Raw genomic sequence first — 25,139 nt, forward strand, 5'->3', positions numbered from 1 at the left:
AACCCTTAAGACACAACAAAGAAATCACATCATAAGTTCAATTCAATAATCGATACTTGCATGGCATATGGTTCTCTTTGTATGAGGTGTGTAGGACCGCAGGGTTCTGCGTGTCTTTAAAAGCAGCGCGAGTCGTCTGAGGGGAGGCGTGCGCGTGCTGTCTTCCGGCGCGCGTGCGAGCGCGGGAGCTTCAAAGAGTCTCTTTCTTTGTGGTGAAGTTGCCGGGAATGATTCAGGCTAAGTTCATTCAGCTCGTGAATGAACAGAGGCGAAGAGGAAAACGAAACTAGACTATAGAAAAACATAAAAGAAGTAAATAAAAAGAAAAGAGAAGCAGGCCGAAGCCGGTCCGGACTTGGGTTTTGGAGGAGGAAGGCAGAGCGTAGGAATGAGAGAGAGTGAAGGATTTTCTGAGTCGGTCTTTTATGGACAATATGGGTTGACGCCTCTGTTCGCGCGAACCACCAATGAACGTCCAAAGGTCTGAAGCGGGAAAAATGTCTTTGTCTCTGGGGCCACGCCCACTCGGGTGAGTCATTAGGAGATGAGCTTTGAGCTGTTCGGCTCCCGAAATATGAAAAAGTGTAAAATAATGCATATTACTTCATTCTGCTATCGAAATTCGACTCTGTTAGATTGAGAGAATTTCAACGATATCACACACGTCATATGAAGATTAAGAAAATCAAGTTACATAAGATATGCATATTTACAAGCATTTTAAAGTTCGTTACATGTCTAGAAATAAGATTTACCCAAAATGTGTTGTGCCCTATAGGGTACAAATGGATATGAAGCTTGAGGAACTAAACACGGTACACACCTGATTTGTCTAACCTTATTACCAAAGTTTACCAGAATACACAAACTACACCACGTAAAAGAAAAATTATGAGATGGGAAATTACATCCATGTTTACATTTCTTCGGTGGTTATGCATATAGAAAATTTAGGATTTAAGTAGAAAATGTAGGATTTAAGTAGGAGTAAAGATTACCATGTTAATTCTGCTCCACTCCTAAAATGTCTGTTTCTGGACATTCCATTAGGCAATAAAACACAGTTCAACACATGGGGGAAGGGATTGCCAGAGAATGTTAGTGAACCTTCTCTAACTAAAACACTATTGATTAAAGAATACATTTCAAAACCACACCTCTAGAAAATCATAATTATATGATCAAACAAATTACTAAAACATGCATACAGGAAGGTCAAACCCAAATCTGAGTTACATACATTAAAACTATATTTCTATAGGAGGATGTTTGTGTGTGTGTGTGTGTCTGTGTGTAGAAAGTTTCAAGTTTCGTTATCTCTCGGTGGTCCAGAGAGGGCAAAGGGGGGGGGGTTCGGAATGTCTCTGAGGTGAAATTAGTGTCGTAAAAGTCAATTGGTCGCCTAGCTGGAGCCAAAGCCTGATTTGCACTCACAAGTTCAAAGTGCACCAGCTTTTGTATTCAGGAAGAAATGTTTTTAGCAACACAGAGTATTTGAATTTGTTAATTCAAACCAACGACGAATGATTCGATAGCCAATGTTGTTACAAGCATCTGAGGTCGCTTCGTGCCATTTACATTCCGGGCCTGCTCAACCGTGCAGCCGACGAGCTCTCACGGCAGCAGGTGCTACCAGGAGAATGGCGACTCCATCCCCAGGTGGTCCAGCTGATTTTCAGGCGCTTCGGGACCGCACAGGTAGATCTGTTTGCCGCCCCGGACACGTCTCACTGCCAGTTGTTCTATTCCCTGACCGAGGGGACCCTCGGCTCGAATGCTCTGGCACACAGCTGGCCCCGGGGCCTACGCAAGTATGCGTTTCCCCCAGTGAGCCTTCTTGCACAGACCTTGTGCAAAGTCAGGGAGGACGAGGAGCAGGTCTTGTTAGTCGCGCCGTATTGGCCCAACCGGACCTGGTTCCCGGAACTAGTGCTCCTCGCGACAGCCCCTCCCTGGCCCATCCCTCTGAGAGAGGACCTGCTCTCTCAGAGACGGGGCACCCTATGGCACCCGCGTCCAGACCTCTGGAAACTCCATGTCTGGTCTCTGGACGGGACGCGGAGGTTCTAAGTGACCTACCCCCTGCGGTAGTTGACACCATCACTTCCGCTAGAGCCCCCTCTACGAGGCGCCTCTATGCATTGAAGTGGAACCTGTTCGTTGACTGGTGCTCCTCTCATGAGGAGAACCCCCGATCTTGCTCGATCAGAGCCGTGCTTTCCTTCCTGCAAGAAGGGCTGGAGCAAAGGCTGTCTCCCTCCACCCTTAAAGTGTATGTTGCCGCTATTGCTGCACATCACGATGCTGTTGATGGTAAGTCTTTGGGAAAGCATGACCTGATCGTCAGGTTCCTGAGGGGAGCAAGGAGACTGAATCCTCCTCGCCCACTCTCTATACCCTCTTGGGATTTGTCTCTGGTCCTTTCGGCACTTCAGAGACCACCCTTTGAGCCTCTGCAATCAGCTGAGTTAAAAATTCTGTCCTGTAAGACAGTACTCCTGGTTGCATTGGCCTCTATCAAGAGGGTAGGGGACCTGCATGCATTTTCGGTCGACGAATCGTGCCTAGAATTCGGCCCGGATAACTCTCACGTCATCCTGAGACCCCGGCCCGGATACGTGCCCAAGGTTCCTACCACTCCCTTCCGGGACCAGGTAGTGAACCTGCAAGCGCTGCCTTCGGAGGAGGCAGACCCAGCCCTGGCTTTTCTCTGTCCCGTTCGCGCTCTGCGTCTGTACGTGGACAGAACGCAAAGCCTCAGGACCTCAGATCAGCTCTTCGTCTGTTACGGAGGCCAGCAGAAAGGGAAGGCTGTCTCCAAGCAGAGGATGGCCCACTGGATAGTGGATGCCATCGCCTTGGCTTACGAAGCCCAAGGCGTGCCCTGCCCGCCTGGGTTGAAAGCCCACTCCACTAGGAGTGTCGCTTCTTCCTGGGCACTGGCTCACGGCGCCTCGCTGACAGACATCTGTAGAGCTGCGGGCTGGGCGACACCTAACACGTTCGCTAGGTTTTATAGCTTACGTGTTGAGCCGGTTTCTTCCTGTGTGCTCGCTTCTACTAGCCGGTAACACCGAAGTTCCCGCTCTAGTGTCGGCTTGCTGCGCCACTCCCTTCCTAGGAACGGATACGTGCGCTTTTTACTCCAGTCGAGTTCCCCATTGGCGAACCCTGTGAGTTCCTCCGCACCCCTTCGGCAGTCGGACGTTGCGGAGCGTCCGACGCCAGGCCTAGTGCTCGTATGCTTGTGTAACTTGTGCTAGGCTGGGTTCCATATGTGGTGATCCCTGCGGCGATCCCATATGTGTATTCTTCCACGACCAGCTCCCTGCGGTGAGCCCATGTCTTCCCTTGGCAGAGTCTGCTCTGCCGTCACTGTCCGGTGTGTCTCCCCCTTCGGGTGGAGCCACCCCAGTGACATTCCATGTGTTGCACTGCCCCTTCGGCCAGTCCATATGTGTATTCTCCACATGTTACCTCCCTTCGGGCAGGATGTGGCTCCGCAGCGTTCTTTCCCCTGGAGAGGTACGCTTTCCCAGTGTTATCCAAGAGTTCCGCTGTGTGGGGTATAATGGAACAGCAGTTGAACTCCCTCTACGCAGATCTTCCGCCCCAGCAGTTGGGGGTCTGAGAGTCTTGCGTAGGGCGCTGGATGTGGCAGCAACCGTGGCGTTTTCCATGGGATCCCAATTACGTCGTCACGTCGACGTTACGTCGAACGTGAGCAACTGAAATGGAACGTCTCGGTTACTGATGTAACCCTCGTTCCCTGAAGGAGGGAACGGGAGACGTAACGTCCCGTCGCCACCGTTGCTGACCATCGCTGCATGGCCGTCACAAATCTCGGCTCCTCAGCGAAAAACAATGTGTGCGTGCGCCCGCTTCCTGTTTATACCCGCGCTGCGGGGCGGGGGCGCGTGACGCGATTCACGCACGCCAACGTTCATTGGCTCGTTCTGTAGACACTCGAAGTTGATAGGGCTCCCTGAAGTGATCCCAATTACGTCGTCACGTCGACGTTACGTCTCCCGTTCCCTCCTTCAGGGAACGAGGGTTACATCAGTAACCGAGACGTTTTTTTTTTAAATAGCTCAACATGTTATACATATGAATTTCTTCTTTGACAATTGCATATTTCACATTTTTACAGATTCCTTGCAACAGGGGACTCTTGGACACAGCACTGTGGCTGGTATTGTGGCAGAAGTGGCAAAGGCCATTTGGGACTCCCTGGTGGAGGACTACATGCCTGTTCCCACCACAAAAGATTGGCGGGAAATTGCAGCAGAGTTCTACCATCGCTGCAATTTTCCAAACTGTGTAGGATCTATTGATGGGAAGCATGTAGTGATCTAGGCTCCCAACAACTCTGGGTCACTATTCTACAACTACAAAGGGACATACTCTATTGTCCTTTTGGCAGTTGTAGATGCCAAATACTGCTTCCGCATCATAGATGTTGGCAGTTATGGAAAGACCAGTGATGGTGGGACTCTGGCTAATAGTCCTTTTGGTAATGCTCTTCGCCGTGTCACCCTAGGCTTACCTGAGGACACGCTGCTGCCAGGAGCAGAGCACCTGGGACCCCAGCCTTACGTCTTTGTGGCAGATGAAGCCTTCCCTCTCCGTAGAGACCTCATGAGACCCTTCCCAGGTACCACCCTTCCCAGTATACACAGGGTGTTTAACTACAGGCTTTCGCGGGCAAGACTAACTGTGGAGAATGCGTTTGGTATACTCGCAGCTGTCTGTCTTCCTCATCTGTGTGTGCACTACACTTCCCATCATCCTCCTTGGCACACCTGCACTCTATCAGCCATCATCATCATCATCATCACCTGCACTCCCTCGTTAACTAGCCCTATATATTCAGCACTCTCCCTTCACTCCTCGTCTGGTCTCGTCAATACGTCTATGCACGTCATTCCATGACACACAGACTCTCTTCATTACCTACCTACCTACATACCTACCGTTCCCGATCATCTTCAGCCTGTCTTCAGTCCATCTTCAGAGAATCTTCATCATCTGCATCTGCAAGAGAAGGAAAGACTTTGTTATCATTCAGTTAAGCTATCATCTGATATTCAACTTACTGTTTACTCACCTGTTACGCTGTACCAATCCATTCTGCAAATTAAAGCATTTAACTTACCATCTTGCCTGCTTCGTTTGTACGAAACCTGACAGCAGCACAGTGGCGAATGTACCGGCGTGTTATTGGCATCAGTCCTTCCAATGCAGAAACCTGTGTAAAGGCCACCTGTGTTCTACACAACTTCCTGCGGAGGACAACGAGGACGGTTTCCTATGTTGGCGACGGAGAAGCCTCTGGACTGCACTACATCAGCCAAGTAGGGAGCAACAATGCTGCACGGGAAGCAATGCGTGTGAGGGAGACACTAGTGAACTACTTCAGTGCTGAGGGTGCAGTTCCTTGGCAGCCACAGGCATGAGAGATTCTTCACAGAACAAACCAAAGGCTCTTTTAAGAGCCACCCACATTTGAATAAAAGAGCAATTTTTTCATGTGTCATTTCTTATACAAACACATCTCCCCCAAATGCATAAAGTGCAGATATTAAATATTGTCCTATAGTCAATGCAGTATTGTAAACACTCTCTAATAGGCTATAAACTGTAATATGTACTAAATTGTTTTATATTGCAAATCGTAAGGGTAAATGTAGTAAATTATTCTCATTTTAAATATAAATAATTATATATTTTTTTCAGCAAATTATCTACTTAATCACAAAAGGAAAAGATTGAAAACTGAAGCAAATGTATGCGTTTATTTATCAAAACTGACCTTAGATGTTATCAGACATGACACTCAAAATTAAACAGATATCTTTTTTCTCGAGGCACGAGCTATAGGCTCCACTCTCCTCCTTAAACCTCCATCTGGGTCCTCTGATGGTACACATTGTGGCCTAGATGATCCCTCTGCCCTGTGTAATGCAGCCATGAGTTGTTTCTCAAATAACTTCATTGCACCCTTGTGTCTTTTCGAGTGCTCTCCTTCTTGCCTCATTATGTTGTTTGCTTGGCTGCTCGCTACGTGTGCCTGGCTAAATGCTGGGGCTGCCTGCTCTTGGTCTGCCTGGCTGAACGCTGGACCTTCCTGGCTGAACGCTGGACCTTCATGGCTGAACGCTGGACCTTCCTGGCTGAACGCTGGATCTTCCTGGCTGAACGCTGGACCTTCCTGGATGCTCAGTACTGACTGGCTTACTTGCTTTGCCTTCGTTGATGTGTCTCTCTGTTCAGTTGCCATCATGGGCTCCCTAACTCTTTCCAGCATGTTCCCTTTTGTTTTATTAACCTCCCTCCTATATGCGTCACGGAGGTTCTTCCACTTTTTTCTACACTCCTCCACTAAAAATACAAAACACAATCATACACATCACACACACATTATCATTATGTATAATGATAGCTGCATCACCTGTTAATATAATATATAATCTTTAATATATATATATATATATATATATATATATATATATAATCTTTACACTGCACTGCACACACTTGTGGGTTCACTCTCTCTATTTTTACATATGCATGTAATTGTACACACTCATTATTTGTAATAGTAATTAAATTATAATTTGTAATTAAATAGTACCGTTTTTATTACTAGTGTTTTCCAGAACACTGCAAGTTATTAGAATACATACACACTGTACTGTAATAGGTAGACCATATTGCATGCAGTTTATAGTCAAAACTTACTTGATATCCCCACAATCCCAGACACATTTTTCCATGCATCATTTTTTTTAAATGTGTCTCTGTATGTACACAGAGACATATCGTAAAGAATAGGGAAATTGCTAACAGCTAAAATCAACTTCTCCTCCATCTTGACACGACACCGCAGTAGCAGTACAGCAGACGGATCACGTGCACTCCACTGACTTCACTCCTATTGGTTGTCGCTCGCGAAAATCGCTTCTCATTTGCATAAAGTTGAAATTTCTGAACTTTTGTCGCGCGTCTCGTGTCGCTTGACACACCCACATTCTGTCGCCAACGGTCACTGTCGCTCGTGTCGCCGGAAGTCGCCAGCGCTCCATTGAAATGAATGGGATCATGTCGCTTTGTCGCTGCGTGTCGCTGGCAGTGTGAACGGGGCTTAAGTCAAAAACTGCATGTAAAATCCTTATAATTCCCAATATTGACCTCCTACATGAGTCATACATGAAATATTGCATAAATCTATTAAAGCCTAGTATGACCCATGTAGGAGGTTTCTTCATACGTTTGGCAATTGTAAAATATTAGAGGTCAAAGTCATAAACTGCATAAAAATCCTTATAATTCCCAATATTGACCTCCTATGGGTCAAACTAGGCTAAAATAGACTCTTCTGATTAATGCAATATTTCAATATTTCAAGTCAATAATTGGGAATTATAAGGATTTGTATACAGTTTGAGGAATTCTAAGGCTTAATAATGTCATTGATTCAGGAAAGCTGAAGGTTAATGGGAAGCAGCTCACTGTGTTTCACTCTCATATAAACCAGGAATAAATGATACAGTAACATCTCTCTTCTCAACTACTGCCACTGTAAGCTGTGATGATTGAACACAAACTGCATGTCTTGATCAATATGAAAATATGATGTTAATGTCCTGATGCGTCTGAACATTCATCTTCTGCAGCTCCAGTCGCTTCAACAACACTGACTCCAGTCAGAAGCTCAAACTCTGAGAAGACATCAAGCCGAACTACAGCAGCAGCTTCTACACAAGGTTCATGATCACATGATCACTGTCACACATCATCAGTCTCTCGCTTCAGTGGTTTGCACTGGCTCTCACAGACTGCTTTATCATCACACATATTATCATCAGAAAAAGCTCTTTAGTCAGATTTGTCAGTGAGTTTTGATACATATAGGTTCATGATCACATGATCACTGTCACATACATCAACCTCGAAAGATTCCTCAATATTTGTGCATTTTAATGTTTTCATACAGGAAACGTTGTATGTTTTAGATGCCGTCAACAAATAGATATTCCACATTTCAATGTTTCTGCAAACTTAGAAATGCAAGTGTGCTAGAAACTCACTTATAAGTTATAACATGAATGTCTATGAATGAATAAAGCATCAAATAGATTTATTTTTGGTCAATGGCGATAGTCATTCTCCTCCTGACACCTTGAGATTGAAGTAAGAAGATAATGATGACAGACTCGTGCACATATTCATCATTTCTGTGATATGAAGCTCAAGTATTATGTGTTGATGATGTTGTGTATATGTGGCATTATGTGTTGAACTGAACTAACAGACGTGATCCACAGATCCAGGAGAAACTGAAGTCAGTGTGTCTGCTGTATCATTATACAGAGGTACGACACGTTCATTTATACTGACAGCTTTATAACATTAAACTATCAGTCAGTCTGTAAAAGCTTCATCAATAACTGTTGATAGTTGAATACCCTTGACTTCAGTCATGTACAGTTTCTCTTCTTCCTCTCATGTTTCCTGCAGTGATTGTGACTATTGTTGAGATGGCAGTGTTTGCTGCTCCTACTGTGATTCTTCTTCAGATCATCTGTGCAAGAAGAGCTGGTGAGTTTTGAGCCGCACACAATCTGATGATTCACACTCATCTGATCTGGAACAATCTGCAATCATGATAAAAACACATACGAGAGGTCAGTCAATGCTTTTATTTTGCAGGGAGGAAGGACTCGAAGCACCCAGAGGAAATAGAGATGCCGACAATATTACAATAAAATACTGATGAGCGAATCTGCAGCAATATTTACAATAGCAAAAACTTACAGAGGATTGTTCATTGTTTTATTTTCTTCTTCTCAGAAAACAAAGAAAAACTCTGATGACCCCGAAGAAAGAGTGACACCAAGTTTAGATTACTTTTTTTTTTTTTTTTTTACAAATAAAAGGCCAGATTTTTTTTCATTAACATCCCAGTCAACACGTTGATCTCACAGTGATCTCTCCATATGATCACAATGTGAGTCACAAGTGTAACCTCACAGCGCACTCACTGTGTGCTCATATTATGGCCACAATGTGAGGTCACCCCAGCTAGAAATGTTATTGGACGTGAACTTCATCGTTTAGACGTCAAATTTTGTTTGAAAATGAAAATTGGGTTGATGTGTTAGGCCGGCTACACACTGGCTGCGTGGCGTGTCCGTTTTTATTTCGGCTCCCATGTTAACAGGTTAGATCTTGCACACCGCCTGCGTGACACACACGTCTCAGGTGCGGAAGAAAACGTGTGCATGCTAGAAATAGAACCGACGACTATTTTTCACGCGACACGCAAGCGTGTTGGAAGCGTTTCCAGGCAAAATAGAATAGGAAAAGATGTTTGTATGTCATTTTGATACGGATACATATTAATAAATGATATTTTGATGTTTGAAAGTCTCTAGGTTTAAATATGTAATGCAATTTTTTGTTCATTTACTTTTATTCATTTTAAGCATTTAGTCATTTATTTGTAATAAACACTTTAAGTGGGCTATTTAAAAAGTGTTAGGACTATGTACATGTTAAATTATGTTGTAAAACATATGCGCAGAATGTGATGTCATATTGTGTGTGCACGTGCATCTATGGTGCGCGTGAAAGAATACGTCAGCAGTCGCTCTACTCCTGACCACAAGTCCACCGTCAGTGCTGTAGGTAGTCACTAGGCAGGTTTTTGTGTTCATTTCTATTGCATTACGATTGAAAGCAGTATCAATAATGACAAAAATATGATGTGCAGGTGTGTGTATATACTGTTTAAATGAGTATTTCACCGATACGCTTGTTGTGATTCTTCTTCCAGTTTAATGTGACATGTAGTCTAAGCTATGTATCGTTACATTTGCAACGACTCTATTATTTTTCCGGTCATAGACCAGCGCTCAAGCACTGACTAGAATCCAGCGCTGACAAGAATCAGCATTCACATGCTCAAAAATGTGTTTCGCGCTGACAACAATCTGGTGGTGGCTAGAATCCAGCGCTGACTAGAATCACGCAGCGGAGGAATGGAAAGTTGACAAGCCATTAAAAAGTATTGACTGAAGAAACTTATATATTTTTAAAATATTTTCAATAAGTCATGTTCCTATTCACTCCGGCGACGAATTTTAAAATTAAACTAAATTATATTTATAAGGTAAAACTTAAAAAATGTTAGGCATTAACTAATTCAAATCCCTAATGCCAAAATGTTTTCTTTGTTCACCAAGTAATTTACTTGTCAGGCATTATTGTTGACATGCACCCGAACCCCCCTACAAGGCCCAAGGTCCACCCACCACAGATTTTCCAAAAATCCTGTGAGAAACACTGGTATTGCTATGCCAATGCAGTTTATAGCTTGTTTTTTGGATTAATCACTGTGGAGTATAGTTCGATTGTATTAATAAATGACAATTTTGTACTCATTTCATCTGTTAACTCTCACTCGTTCCTGCTTGTTTATTAGTTTGGGGGTGGGGGGCGGTCAGGGACCTGGATATTGGATAGGGGGCACTGGCCCAAAAAAGGTTGAGAACCACTGACATAAATGCAGATATAAATGTAATTTAAAAAAATCTATAATAATAATAATTATCGATTTTGAAATATTGCACCTGTCAATACAGAACGAAATATTCTGTAGCTCAGGGATGGGCAACTTCGGTCCTGGAGGGCCACTGTCCTACTGAGTTTAGCTCCAACCCTGAAAAAATCACCTGCCTGTAATTTTCTAGTAATCCTAAGGACCTTGATTAGCTTGTTCAGGTGTGTTTGATAAGGGTTGAAGCTAAACTCTGTAGGACAGTGGCCCTCCAGGACCGAAGTTGCCCATCCCTGCTGTAGCTTATTTTGCCGTCAAAACTGCAGATGTTGTCTTTGCTGTATTGTCACCTAGCAACAGCAGCGCCACGTCAGACACGTTTCTGGTGTGCAAAGACATAGAAAACGCCACACTCACGCAGTCAGTGTGCAGCCGGCCAAAACATTTGATGTCAGGCTCCAACTTCATGGCTCAAACAACTCCACAAACAGCATTACCAGCTTCACTTATTACTAACCAAATGTACTTTATTTCTGTCATATGTGTGGAAAAGTTCTTATTGAGATTAACAGAGGTTTAGATGTTGATGATTTATTAATAATAATAGTTTGGTTTGACGTCAACATTATGGTGATCAGTGTTTGCTTTAGTTGGTCAGTTTGACTCTTGATGGTTTAATGTTAGTTTTTCTCTGGCTGCTGGAACTGTGTGTTATGGCAAGAACAGTAAGAGAAAATGTAATCAGATGATGCCATCTATTAACAGTCACATTATCTATCTATAAACTCATGTGTGTTATTAATTTCATATAATTGATTATAGTAATGTTTCTACAGTATGACATCCAAATGTTTTTTTAATAAAATATACAGTTATAATTGCAACTGGTAATTATACAGTTTAAGTTCCAGCATAGGTGCCTTCTGCACTGGCATCGTCTGGTCTGTCAAATGTGTTAATTATGTATGGTGTCGATGGCAAGGCGCGCACTATACTTTTTTCTTTTTGCATTCTTTTTCTTCATCTGAAAACAAAAAAACAAAAACAAAATTAGCTTTAATGCAGTGCACATATACAGACAGCCTACACAATCATGTGAATGTCTCTAATTGTCCATAAGGCCAAAATAAAAGCAAATTTGATCTTCTGGATCATAACAATCTGTTATGATTGTGTCTCTTGTGCATGGATACGTCCAGAAAACATTTTTGTGGAGTTATGAAACGTGGAGCTTTTAGGGTTTGGAGCTGTTATCCGTCCGACTGGCAGGAGTGTGTAGTGGGTGTGGCCAAACTGTCGCATATCACTATTGTTACGACCCTTGGCTCAAGGGAAGCAACAAAAACAAGGGACACACGAAAACCACATTATAGGCTCAAAAGTAATGTTTATTTAATTACGAAATAAGGCAACACTAAATAATAAAATGAAAACAATTAAAGAAAATAAGTGTTTCTGTATTCATCAGCAAGGTCAGTGTGTAAAGCAAAATGCAGGGTTGAAGTGTAATGTAGTGTTGAAGTAAAAATGTAAATGTAAATGAAAAGGTAACAAAATACAATGCAACCCAAGTCCAACAACAAAGTCCAAAACCAAAGAGCTCTCTTCTCCAATCAATTGGTGATCTCTTAAGCAGCGTAGCGTCTAAGGTACTATCACAGGTGTTTCCAGTTGACTGGCAATTGAGGTGATTAATGGGCTCAGGTACCAACAGCAATTCCCAGAATCAACAGCAGAGGTCATCACACTATCACATCTATTCAAAACTTTTCAAGCAAAGAAAAGGTCCTGGAGGGCCACTGTCCTGCAGAGTTTATCTCCAACCCTGATAAACTCTCCTGCCTGTATCTTTCTAGTAATCCTGGAGACATTGATTAGCTGTGTTTGATGAGGGTCCCAGATAGCAAGCAACCATCAAAACAATGTTAAATCAATGTTAATGTGTCAATGTTAAAGGGTTAGTTCACCCAGAAATGAAAATTCTGTCAGTAATTACTCACCCTCATGTTGTTCCAACCATGTAAGTCTTTCGTTCATCTTCAGAACACAAATTGAGATATTTTTGATGAAATCTGAGAGCTGGCTCACTCCTCCCTAGGCTTTCAGAGGGACCCAGGGCTGGGCTGGTAATCTGGCATACCGGGCAAATGCCCGGTGGGCCGACATGCTTTTTGGGCCGATACATCTCATAGTATTTTTTTTTTAACGGCCCATAAAACTCGTACATCGGCGGCCCATTCGTTTTGTTTTGTTTAATAGGTGGCGCTGGGTTTGTGCCGGTGTAATGCATTGGTCAAAAAAAGTAAGCGTTATTTTTTTTTTCACTGACAGACCGGCCCATGAAACGCGTAGATCAGCGGCCCATTGGTTGTTTTCTTGATTGACACTGGGCTGGCCCAATCACAGCTTTAAAAACCTCCCCCTTTGGGCTTTGAATGAGCGTGCAGTGTCAAGTGTGTATCTGTCAAAAAAAAATAGTCTGAGAGAAACGCAAGGAATGTGCAGAGAAATAGTGTGTAATAGAAATAGCAGACTCTGTAAAATGTGTCAAAATATAAATGTTTTCTGCAGCAGCAGGACCTTCATCAGCTCCAGTGGCTGATGAGGAGGATAGTGAGGAGGATCAGGAGAGAGAGATGAGAAAGTGTAGAGTCCGCGGTAAGCAGAACTACTTTCAAAACACTTAGGCTATGTCATGAGTGTAGGAACCCATAACCCAGTTACGCATTATTTCCACATCTGCATAGTTGACGATTACAGAAATTTACTAGAATGGGACGCGTTTTTATCCATGTTTTCCGCCAAAATAAAAGCTTGATGCAGTTTCCATCAAAATAAAAGATCATGTGCTTATCTCTCTCAAGTATAGAAATTAGTACAAAACTAAATATAAAGTTTTCTTTATTTTTCAGTGCATTTGTTTTACAATATATGGCTATTAGGCTACTGTCATGAGATTAATATTATAACTATTATTATGTAGTAATATAGACAGACACTGTTACTAAAAGCGTTTTGAATTTTTTTTTTATATTTGCACACTGAACATGGGTTGGAGCTTTTAATTTTGAACCCTCAAACTGCACCAGATTGATGAATTTAACATTAAAATGCTCAACATTTTCTAAGGGGGGGCATGCCCCCAAACCCCCCTAGAAAGACTGAGGTCCGCCACCACAGTTTTACCAAAATTCCTGTGAGAAACACTTGTATTGCTATGCCAATGCAGCTTATATCTTGTTTTTTGGATGCATCACTGTGTAGAATAGTTCAACTGTATTAATAAATGACAATTTTGTACTTATTTCATCTGTTAACTCTCACTCGTTTATACTCACTCATTACATGGCATTAGTGGTTTTAATGAATAGGAGTTGAACAGAAACATATTCAAGGGCGTGCAAAGATGGGTGGTGTTTATGATCATATGTAGTGGGCCAGTCTGGGCCAAAATGCCAGGGCCGATTTTCTGTCCCAGTCCAGCCCTGGAGGGACCCAAACTCACCGGCCCAGAATACTTATTAAAAACATTGTTACAATAGTCCAAGTGACTACAGTGGCTCTACATTAAGTTTATCATGCGACGACAATACTTTTTGTGCGGAAAAACAACAAAAATAACGACTCTATCCAACTATTAGTGTTCTTCAATGTGGGCCTCTGACGAGAAATCACGGAAGCACCACGACGCATGCGTGAGAACTGAGATTACGGCGTTCTTCTTCTACTACTACTTGTTACTGGCTGCTCACTCCTTGGGAGTATTACCGCCATCTACTGTACAAGATGACTGCACGATTAATTGTATTTTAATCGCGATAACGATATCTGCCTCTCTCGATTAATTTTAAAAAATCGTTGCGATATTTGCCCGCTCGTTTTTAATCCTGAAAACGCTTTTTTATTTGACATTTGCATTATCTTGCATTGTAAACAAGTCCCCACTAGCATTGATGTTTGTGGTTGCCAGATCTGAATAGCTTAAATCTCCCAAATTACCCAAACAGAGCTTTTATCTTACATTTTATACCCCATGTTTTACTTAGTCGGTGCAATCTGGCAACCCTGCGCGCGCGCTCTACACTGCGGAAAAAGCACTGATCCCCACAGCGATATTCTGTTTACATGAAATTGTTATACAGCCAGTCTGTTTCTTCACAAGCCACTTGTACTGTTTGTGTGACTAAATCTGTTTCTAAATGAGTTTCACTGTTCTATTTTTTGAAGTTTAAGTTTTTACCAGTTTTCATGATGTGGCGTGAATCAGTTGAAAACGACAGCCACGGCCCGTTTTCAGTGTATATCAACAAGTAAGTTAAAGGGATACTTCACCTCTGGGAAGATGAATGTGTATTTAAAATAGGTCATTTAAGTAGAAGAAATGTGGAGAAATCTTTTAATTTGGAGCTTTCTAGACTGAGAAAAGCCAGAAAATGTATTTTTGGCTTATGTGGATGAAAGACAACAACTCCCAGAATGCACTTGCTTCGATGCCACGCCTACCGGTTAGAGAGCACAGTTGAAAACAACAAGGCTAGCCTAAGTAAGTGATGGGTTTGCCAGGGATTTAGAGACCCAAAATGTCCGGGATTCGGCTTTTGCGTTCTACAGTCGCCATTCATCATGTTTACTGTGGCGAGCAGGACGAGGCTGACGGCCGCGGGAGAACGGCGCGAGGCCGGTGGCTTCATTACTGAGACGCGCCGGGTCTCGCATCTCTCACGGAGGAGCGGAAATTTTCTTAGCAATGTTAAAACGCACATCAACCTATCACTTGTTTAGCGTTCATGTAAACACTACAGTCAGATTCACCGATCAGAATTAATTCAGCTAGATTGAAACGAGAGGTGTGCATGTAAACAATGAATGGCGACCGCAGAACGCAAAAGCCGAATTCCGGACATTTTTAACAGTCTCGCCCGCCGGACAAGTCCGGGAAAAGGAAGATGGTAACCCCTACTTTCTCAGCTTTCTCCTATTATTCAGCTTTCTCGACAGAACAAAAGCATGCTAGCTTAGCTTCCAAAGAAAGACGGCTGATACTGTGTACATTCTGTGAGTGAGATCCAACCCTCTATGGGCGGGCTGAAAACATGCGGAACAACGCCATCTACTGGCTGTAGTCTTTAGCCTCTGGACAGAAAATCCTCCGATGACGCAAAATGACGATTTTTGCGTCATCGGAGGATTTTTTCCAGACAAAAAATACATAAATCTCTCCTCTCAGGGGGATATGAGGGGGGAAAGCATGGTAATTCGAAAATACTACAGGTTTTCTACTAATACAAATTAGCTTAATGCTAAATCCTGAAGTAACCCTTTAACGTTAGACTATTTTTCTTTGCAGTACGAATTTGCTGAGCGATCTGGATCTGTACTTTGTCTCATTTTCAACCGAAATGTGTCGCTTAGAAGATCTAATGTGAAGACACATCACAAAGCGCTCATCTAACGTTAAATCATACCATTTGTATTGACTTGCTGTCTGAGGAAGTTGTAGTTGGTTAAATGAAGTCTGATGGTTTGAAATTAACACCCACCAAATGCGGCTTTTGCGAACTTTGGCGGCTATCGCTGCCAAATCACTGGCCAATTTGGCATGTTATTATGTTTACTCACTTGCTGGGGAAATTCGTGTAAACCAAATCTGCTCGGATTTTGCGCAAATACTTGCGCAAAACCGTTAACTGTCTCTTCTCTTTCTCTGTAGTTTCTCAAATGAGAATAATCGTGATTAATTATCGTGATTATAATTTTGAGCAAAATAATCGTGATTATCATTTTAGCCATTATCGTGCAGCCCTAGTCCCGACATTGCCGGAAGCGCAAAACGATCTGTTTATAAGCAGAGGAAGACGCGCGCTGTATGTAAGCTATTGAATCCGACACTTATTGTGATTTAGGTCTGCTTATAAACAGATCGTTTTGCGCTTCCGGCAATGTCAGGACGTCATCTTGTCATCAGAGCTCAGAGACGCTGTAACAGGATGCGCCGTAAACAACTGAAGATTCTGGTGAAGGATTTGGCAGCACTTCATGTGATGACGTCAGAAGAGAGTTTGGCATTTGCATTGGTCTGTCTGTGTATAAAAGACTGAGGGAAAGATTGGACTGGCAGATACTGAATAGCGCAGTATCTCTCGACGCCTGATACCAGCTGATTAAACCTTGATTGAAACTTATCATTGTAACTTTACTATTGTACTTTTATATAACCTTTGTTTATGAAATATTAACTTTAATAAAACTTAAATTATATTATTGGCGAGTTATTGTCTACCAGCGTAATATTTGATAAGCCTTAAAGGACAAGTTTGGTATTTTACACTTAAAGCCCTGTTTTCAGATCATTTCTTCACCTATGCAGCCATTGTGGAGGTGGGGGGGAAAGCGAAAGAAACCAAAAATTCTCGGGCCAGCATTATGTGTCCAAATTTTAATCTTAACCATTCTATTTCATCAGAAACGATCTGAAAACAGGGCTTTAAGTGTAAAATACCAAACTTGTCCTTTAACCCTCATATGCCCTTAGTTTCCTGTTTACACTCAGTGCATTTGGGGTCTATATGACCCCAAAATTTAAAGAATGATTGTAAAAAAAAATTACATTTTTAATAATACATATAATATATATTTTTTTTTTGTTTACTTCTCATCTGTACAGTAATGCTGTGTTTTTGGATATACAAAGTACTTTTGTACCTATTTACCACACAATTCCTCAACTATACCATTAGCTTGCATGTAAAATATTATTTTTTTATGAAAAAAATTCTTAAACAATGATCTAAATTAAATATAAGTTGTTTCTGGATATTGATCTAGGTGTTAGCTGTACAATTCTGCCATCTGTTGGTCAAAGACAAACCTTTAGGAATTACAATTTAAGAAAGAAATTGTTTTGTCCATAGATACCCAGAAGAGGGCAATAGAGATCCATTCATTTTACTGGATGTGGCCAACTGCTCATATTATAACTTTTGTGATAGATTTTGTGAATTTATACATGTATAAACATTATAAAAGACATTAAAAATAAATATTCTTTCAAATAGTAGAATTTTGGTAGTTTTTGATGCATTTTGAAATGTCTGTTTTTACAAAATACCACAGAAATTGCCACATAAGAAACACCTAAAGGACAAGACTTAGAATCAGATTGCAGTTGAATAATATTTATTTTAATGAACCAAATGTGAAAAAAATAATTAACTTTAGAATTTAGAAGATATTAATTTAATAATATATAAAAAAAAACAGCAGCAATATGCAGAAATGAACAGGAGTGAAGAATGAACACTGCATAACAATAACATTTTTTTGATAATCAAATTCTGAACACTGAACATAAAAGCAATTATAACAAGCTACAAAAAAATTATTACATAATACACATTGTAAAAAAAAAACACAGTCCAGAATGTTGTGAATGAACAAGTATCATGAACAAAAATCAGTCCACACACATCTGGCAAAGGTATACGGTGTGTGCAGCACAGATGGCTCTTTTGCAGTTTGCGCACTGCTTATCCGTTTTTGAGTCCTTGGCCCGTGGACAAACCTGACATCTTTTTCTTTTGGATGATGGAGGTTCAGTGGAGGGGCCTGGAGCGTCAGAAGAATCTTGTTTTCTCTTCAGGATTGCTACAGAGGCTGGTGCATGAGGCAGGCTTTTTCGTCGCTCCATGTGAGGGGACACCAGAGCTTTCCCCAGCTCTTCTAGAAAGAGCCTCCTTTTGAAATTCTTCCCTCTCTCTCATGATGGATTTACCTCCCTCCAAATGACAAATGCATTTATGGCAGATACATCCAGGATGGTAGAAAAGACCACCATTGGCCAGCGATTTGTTTTCCGCTTACAACTGTAGCTTGCAACCATCTGCAATATTGCAAACACACACACACACAAATTAGTATATCTGATGGCAAAAGAAATGCCACTCTGTCACCAACTTTGAATAAAAATTAGCAAAAAAAATGCATCAAAATGTAAAATTTGTAAATACCTTGTCAAGGTTGTCAACTCCACCTTTGCAGCGATTGTAATCTAGGATGACATCAGGCTTCTTGTCCTCCCTGTCCCTCACTTTGGCATCTTTGTGGCATGTGCTCATCAGCAGCACATTTTTACCCCTTTTGGGGCAGTATGACACAACACTGTGTGTCTCAGTGAAGGCAAAGATAGAGGAAAAACAAACTCGGTCTCTCATTGTCAGAAGGGCAGGTAGAAGTTCAGGCTTGTTTTTTCTGACAGTGCCAACCATTGTCAACTTTCTTCTCAGAAGCTCCTGGCCAAGGGCATATGATGTGAAGAAATTATCACATGTTACAGTGTGTCCCTGGAGACCAGTGGTCAAATCAAGAACCACACGCATGCCCTGATTTCTTTCTGGCTGCCCGTCTTTTGGCTTACCGGTGTAAACTTGCATGTTCCATGCATAGCTTGTCCTAGCATCACATGCTGCCCAGATTTTTATTCCGTATTTTGCCGGCTTGCTGGGCATATACTGCTTGAAGGAGCAGCGACCTCGGAATGGCACCAGGCACTCATCCACTGTAATGTCCAGGCCAGGGTTGCACATCAGTGGGAGACGCTCAACCCATAAATTCCACACATCACGAATGGGTGCCAGCTTGTCACTTTCGCGCCGAGCAGATCTTGTGGCCCTGTCATCAAATCGAATGACTTTAGACAATCTTCTAAATCTTCTTAGTGACATGACAACCTGAAAAATTGCCCGTCCAGTCTCGGCCTCCCATAAACTGGACAGGGCCTCATTGTTTGAGCGATACACTCCTGCAAGGAGGAGCAGACCAATATAGGCTTCCATGTCAGTCCAGTCCACATCCCTCCAGTCATCACCAAACACACCTTTCCCTTCCAGATTGGTCATTTCCACCAAGATGTTTTGGATAGTTGATGGAAAAAATAACAAAAAAGCTGACTTTATGTCATCTACACACGAAATTGCAAAACTTGTTGGTCCAGGTGTCAGCTTTATGACTCGTGAAGATGAAGCTCTCCCTGGTCTCGGTGGAGGTGGAGAAGCAGTCCAGGATATTTTTCCATTTTTAGATGCAAAAGTTTGGTCTGCATCTGCCTCCTCATATTCCTCATCCGACTCCTCTTCCAAACCTGTATTTTCTTCAGGAGGATTGCAGTCCTCTGGCTCAGAGTCATCTCCCTCAGTGTCTTCCAGGCATGATTCAGTTTCACTTGAATAAAGCAGGCAATCCAAAGTCTCCAGGAGAGTGTAACGCTTTGCCATACTGACACAGAATGAACTGTGTGACACCAAAGACCCACTTTTATACCTTTTGTGTGGGAACAATTTCTTTGTTTTCAAAGTAAAGTTGCAGCTCTTAGATCTCAGAGTGAACTTTCTCAAAGTTGAACAGGTCAGTTGCCTTTCATCTCTCCCGTGCTCTCTCTACATGTGTGTGTGTGTGTGTGTGCATGCATTAGGTCTCACTGATTCACTCACACGTGTTCTACATTTGTGGCTGATTGTGGCTGATTTCACAAATTCCATACAAATGCACTATGTGACAGTCACACCTCTCTCTCTCTCTCTCTCTCTCTCTCTCTCTCTCTCTCTCTGTGTGTCTGTGTGTGTGTGTGTGTGTGTGTGTGTGCATTAGGTCTCACCCCTTTTATCTTTGTTCTGCATTTGTGGCTGATTTTATTTGGCTGTGGCAGTCATACCTGTCTGTGTGTGTGTGTGTGTGTGTGTGTGTGTGTGTGTGTGTGTGTGTGTGTGTGTGTGTGTGTGTGTGTGTGTGTGTGTGTTGTGTGAGCATGTCTTTTCTACATTGCATTTTTGCTTTAGTACCAGGCCTTCATTTCTGTGTGGAAATGTTCAGATTTATGCTGGAATTATTGATTTTATTTGTCAATTTCAAAAAAAAAATGCTTTCAATTGGAGTCACACCTGTGTGTGTGTTTGTGTGCGCGAGCATGTGTGTGTGTAAGTGATCATGTTCGTTCCACATTAAATTTGTGCTCGAGTACCAGGACTTCATTGTGGTATGGACATTTTCAGGTTTATTCTGGATTTATAGATTTTTTTTTGACAAATGAAAAACATTTTTTTTTCCCGATTTTCCCATTCATTTCAATGTGGGGTCAGACTGACCCCAAAGGTCATGAGTGTGACTTTTTTTTTTACATACCTTTAGAACGACCGAATCAAGCCCAGTTTTTTTGTGTGTATGGATAGATAATTTAGAAAAAGTCACAAGATTTTATTCCACTGAGATAAAGGGAACCATTATTTTTAACTAAAGAAAAGTCGATTGGGGTCATATTGACCCCAAAGCAGGAACTGACCACAGGGAAGTCTGCTGAACAAATTGTAAGTACCTTTTGAATGCCTATAGTCCAGATTCGACTTTCCTTACCTACCTGAGAATAATAAATAAATATGTAAAAGGTGTAATGATTAAAGGAAACACCATCAAACAAAGTCCACAAACAGGATCCTCACACAAGTCCCTGGTTTGTCCAGATGTTGTAGGATATAATGCAGTCAGGTGGTGCCAGAGACAGTCCAATGGTAGGACTGTATACTGTTATGCAACCCATTCGAAATGCAAACCTCAAGAACGGTCTGTGAAGGGGGACAATCTGGATATGAAAGTATGCATCTTTCAGATCCACTGAGAAAAAACAAGCCCCAGATGTCTGATGTCTGTGATGGGCCTGATGACGCCATCCTTCTTGGGAACGAGGAAGTAACGGCCATAGAAGTCTGACAGCATTTTCGCCAGTAAGCTCAGTACTTCAGTGTGGAGGACGTGAGCCACGTTGCTCTTCACTGAAGTATTGACTATGTCCGCAAAGCGGGGTGGTCTGTGAGCGAAATGGAGCGAGTAACCTCATGTCATCATATCCAGAACCCATTTTAACACACCGGGGATAGCTTTCCAAGCCTCAGCCTGGGTGGCTAAGGGCTGAATTAGTTCAGACGGCAGCTCGCCACGCTGGGTCGGGGACTGGTGATTATAGAAGTAGTGTTTGGCCAGGCGGAGGCGCGGCTTACGGCTTTGTTTCAGGCCTGGGTCCCTGCTGAGCTGCAGAACGCGAGTCCTCCCAGCGAGAGGGCTAGTCTTTGATGAATGTGGCTTGCATGGGCGCAACCCTAGCAAGTGACACACTCAGAGGCACGGCGTTTTAAGAATAAATGGCTGAGAAAGACGTTCTAATGAGTCTCAACTGATAATCACAGCAAGGAACATCACACTTAGCTCTGTGCTCAGCTGAGCGTAGTCAGCGTTGTGCTCGCTCTCACTGTTTTTGGAGTTTTCATGCTACAGAGATAGTGAGACGTGTGGGAAATAGACAGGCATGAGCTCACTTAGTCCCGTTTATTCAGCCCTGTTTTAGTGCTGAAGAATGAGGGGAAGTGTTGCTCTATTTTCTTTACAGGAGTTAGGGAAATCTGTTTGCATCATTATTTTTCTGTTTATCCCAGTGAAGCTGCTCTGAATCAGTCTGTACTGTATAAAGTACTATATTGTACTATAATGTAAGGTTTTTTTTTTATCAGAACAATTTTAAGAAATTCTTAGGATTATATTGAAAATGCTGTATCTTATGCTGTAGAATCACAGGGCGGCTGTAATCAATAAGGTAAATCAAACTCAGAGATTAGACTATAAATTAGTTCAGTCATTCAGGTCAAATGATGATTATGTTGAAACATAACCAACACCACCTGATCACATTTTCTCTTGTCTGGTTGTTACAACCCAGTTATGCTTAAAACGGGGAAGTATTTCCTTTGAGTTTTCCACGTACAGACGACGCCGTTGTCAAAACGATCCCCATTCACACGATTCGCGAAAATGACTAAAACACTGTATTCTGCTGCCAGGCCATCAGATGGTGATGAAACACTATAGACTGAACACGTAATACGCATGTCGATGACCTCATCGTCTTCAGAGATTCACACTTTGATTGTTTACAAGGAGACTTGCACTTTGAAACCCGCTTTCAAACATTTGCGTTATCAGGCACCCAAAACACCATTGTCGTGTAAATGTACGTAAAAAGTGTAATGTTGAAAACAGTGTTGTGTAAACAGCCCCTAAGAGAGTTAAAATAACAGTGAAGCAGTGTTAAAGTTATAACTAAGATATAATTAAGTTATAATTATTTATTCAGTGATTAATTGAGTGATAATTGACAATTATTGAAGACACCTGATGTTAATAAGCAGAATCACTGAAGGAGAAAATCACACCGTTATCAGTGTGTGCTTTAGTTGGGCCCTTGACTTTTTATGTACCCTTATTTTAACACTTTTGAGTGTGATCTAAAATAAATTCCCAGGAGAGTTAATTTAACACTGGAGTTTTTGCTGTGTAAATATAGATGAAGTGTGATCTTGACACATCTGTCAATGCAACACTTCTGGAGGATGTGAATTTGTGGTTTTACAAGCACAAACTTAGTAGCCTAATAAAAGCTTCATGGTGCACACACACATTTAGCAACACAATGTGTTTAATGAAAAAAAGACATTAAAATGACTCTGAGGACAAAAATAACTATATTTCATTATGTTGAAATTATTTTCTTTGACAAATAATCAGTAGAATAGCTGGGTTTCCATCCAAACGTAAAGTTTCGAAATTTCCATCACTCGTTTCTGATGCAATACTTCAAAATATACATAAAAACACGGTGATGGAAACATGGCTAATGAGAGGAAAAATATATGTTTGTATTGATTTGTGTGGAACTTCAGCTGTGTCATAGAGTCAAGACTAAACACTCAGTTGAAGAGATCAGAGGAAGTTACCAACCAGAGGAGGAGCTGATGATGTTTAAAGGAAGAGCTGTAACTATAATGAAGAGAAAGACTGACAGAAACACAAAATGGCTGATAAGTGTGATCTGTGTCTGCTGGGACTGATCATTCTCTCTTCACTTCTCACAGGTAAAGAAATCTGTATTTTCTCTAAAGACATTTAGTGGAATTAAGTGGAGTTGTGTATTGATACACACAGATCATACTGTATTATTCCTGATACTGGACATAGTGTCACTCAAACATCTGATGATGAAGAATTATCTTCATATTAAGAGTGTGTCAGTGATTTGAACAGCTCTCTGATAAAGACTAATAGTTTGATACTAAGGATAATTGAAAGCATGAACGATGGAGTCATTATGGATTAACGCATGAATAACGGCAGCCTTAACTACATGTTAGTACATGTTTTATGCATTCATTAACATTTATGGATAAACCAAATCAAACTGCCTCTTTAAGAAGGAATAAGAAGTACCCTGACTGCACCTCCGTTCTCTGACTTCTGGAAAAGTCACACAACAACTTAACTGGGATGAATACTTGTTGTATCAAATATATTGAGATTAACAGAGGTTTAGATGTTGATGGTTTATTGAAAATAATAGTTTGGTTTGCTGTCACCATTATTGTGATCAGTGTTTGCTTTAGTTGGTTAGTTTGACTCTTGATGTTTTAATGTTAGTGTTTCTCTGGCTGCTGGAACTGTGTGTTATGGCAAGAACAGTAAGAGGAAATGTGATCAGATGATGTCATCTACTTGATGATGACGATAATGATATAATCATCATGTTGGGTTCTGATCAGCTGATCTCTTCTAAACTGGCATGTGTGTAATTAATTTCATATAATTTATTATAGTAATGTTTCTATAGGATGACATCCAAAAAAATGTTAATAAAAAAAATGTGTATAAAAACACTAAATAGTTTGAACTACTGTTTCACTTAGACACACTCAAACCTCAAGAATCGGCGTGTGAATCTCAATAACGGTGACATGCTTCATGCCGCAATGCATTCTGGGAGCCACTGATTAGTTTTATATGATGCACCCAGAATGCATTGCTGCATGAAGGACGTCACCGTTATTGAGATTCACACGTTGATTCTTGAGGTTTGTGTTTGTCTCGTTGAAGACGTTTAAATCTTATTGTGCACATTTTTTGTTTTTATAATAAATACTCCATATTTTCTGATTAAACCACTGGTGGTAGTGATGGGCAAATGAAGCTTTGGTGAAGCACTGAACCACAGTAACAGCGACCTCGCCTGGTGAAGTGCCAAGGCTGCATCTAAATAATAGTGGACAGGAGGCTTTAAGACAGCCTTTAAGATTTAGTCCCTGGGTGAAATCAGACCGTCACATTATGATCAACAAGTAGCCAGCATACTTGATCACATTTTCTCTTGCTATAATAAACACTTATAGCAGCCAGAGAAATACTAACATCAAATAGTCAAGGCCAAAGAGCCCAACTAAAGCAAACACCGATCACCATAACGGTGACCAAACCAAACTATTACATTCAAACAAACTCTGACATCTAAACCTCTTTTAACCCTCTAAGCGCCACTAGATGGCAGACATGTAATACTTAGATTCAAGACCAAAATGACGTAATGTTCCTATTCAAAGTGTTGGAGGAAACAGCAGAGCAAGTGAGCGATCGTGTCATTGATGCGGAAGCAGTTCAGTTCAGAGCGTCTGAGTAAATTGTGAGATTTGTGAGAGAAAATCGTCAAATGGCTAATAAA

Source organism: Scardinius erythrophthalmus (genome assembly GCF_964197995.2).
Source record: "Scardinius erythrophthalmus genome assembly, chromosome: 1".
Classification (NCBI taxonomy): Eukaryota; Metazoa; Chordata; class Actinopteri; order Cypriniformes; family Leuciscidae; genus Scardinius; species Scardinius erythrophthalmus.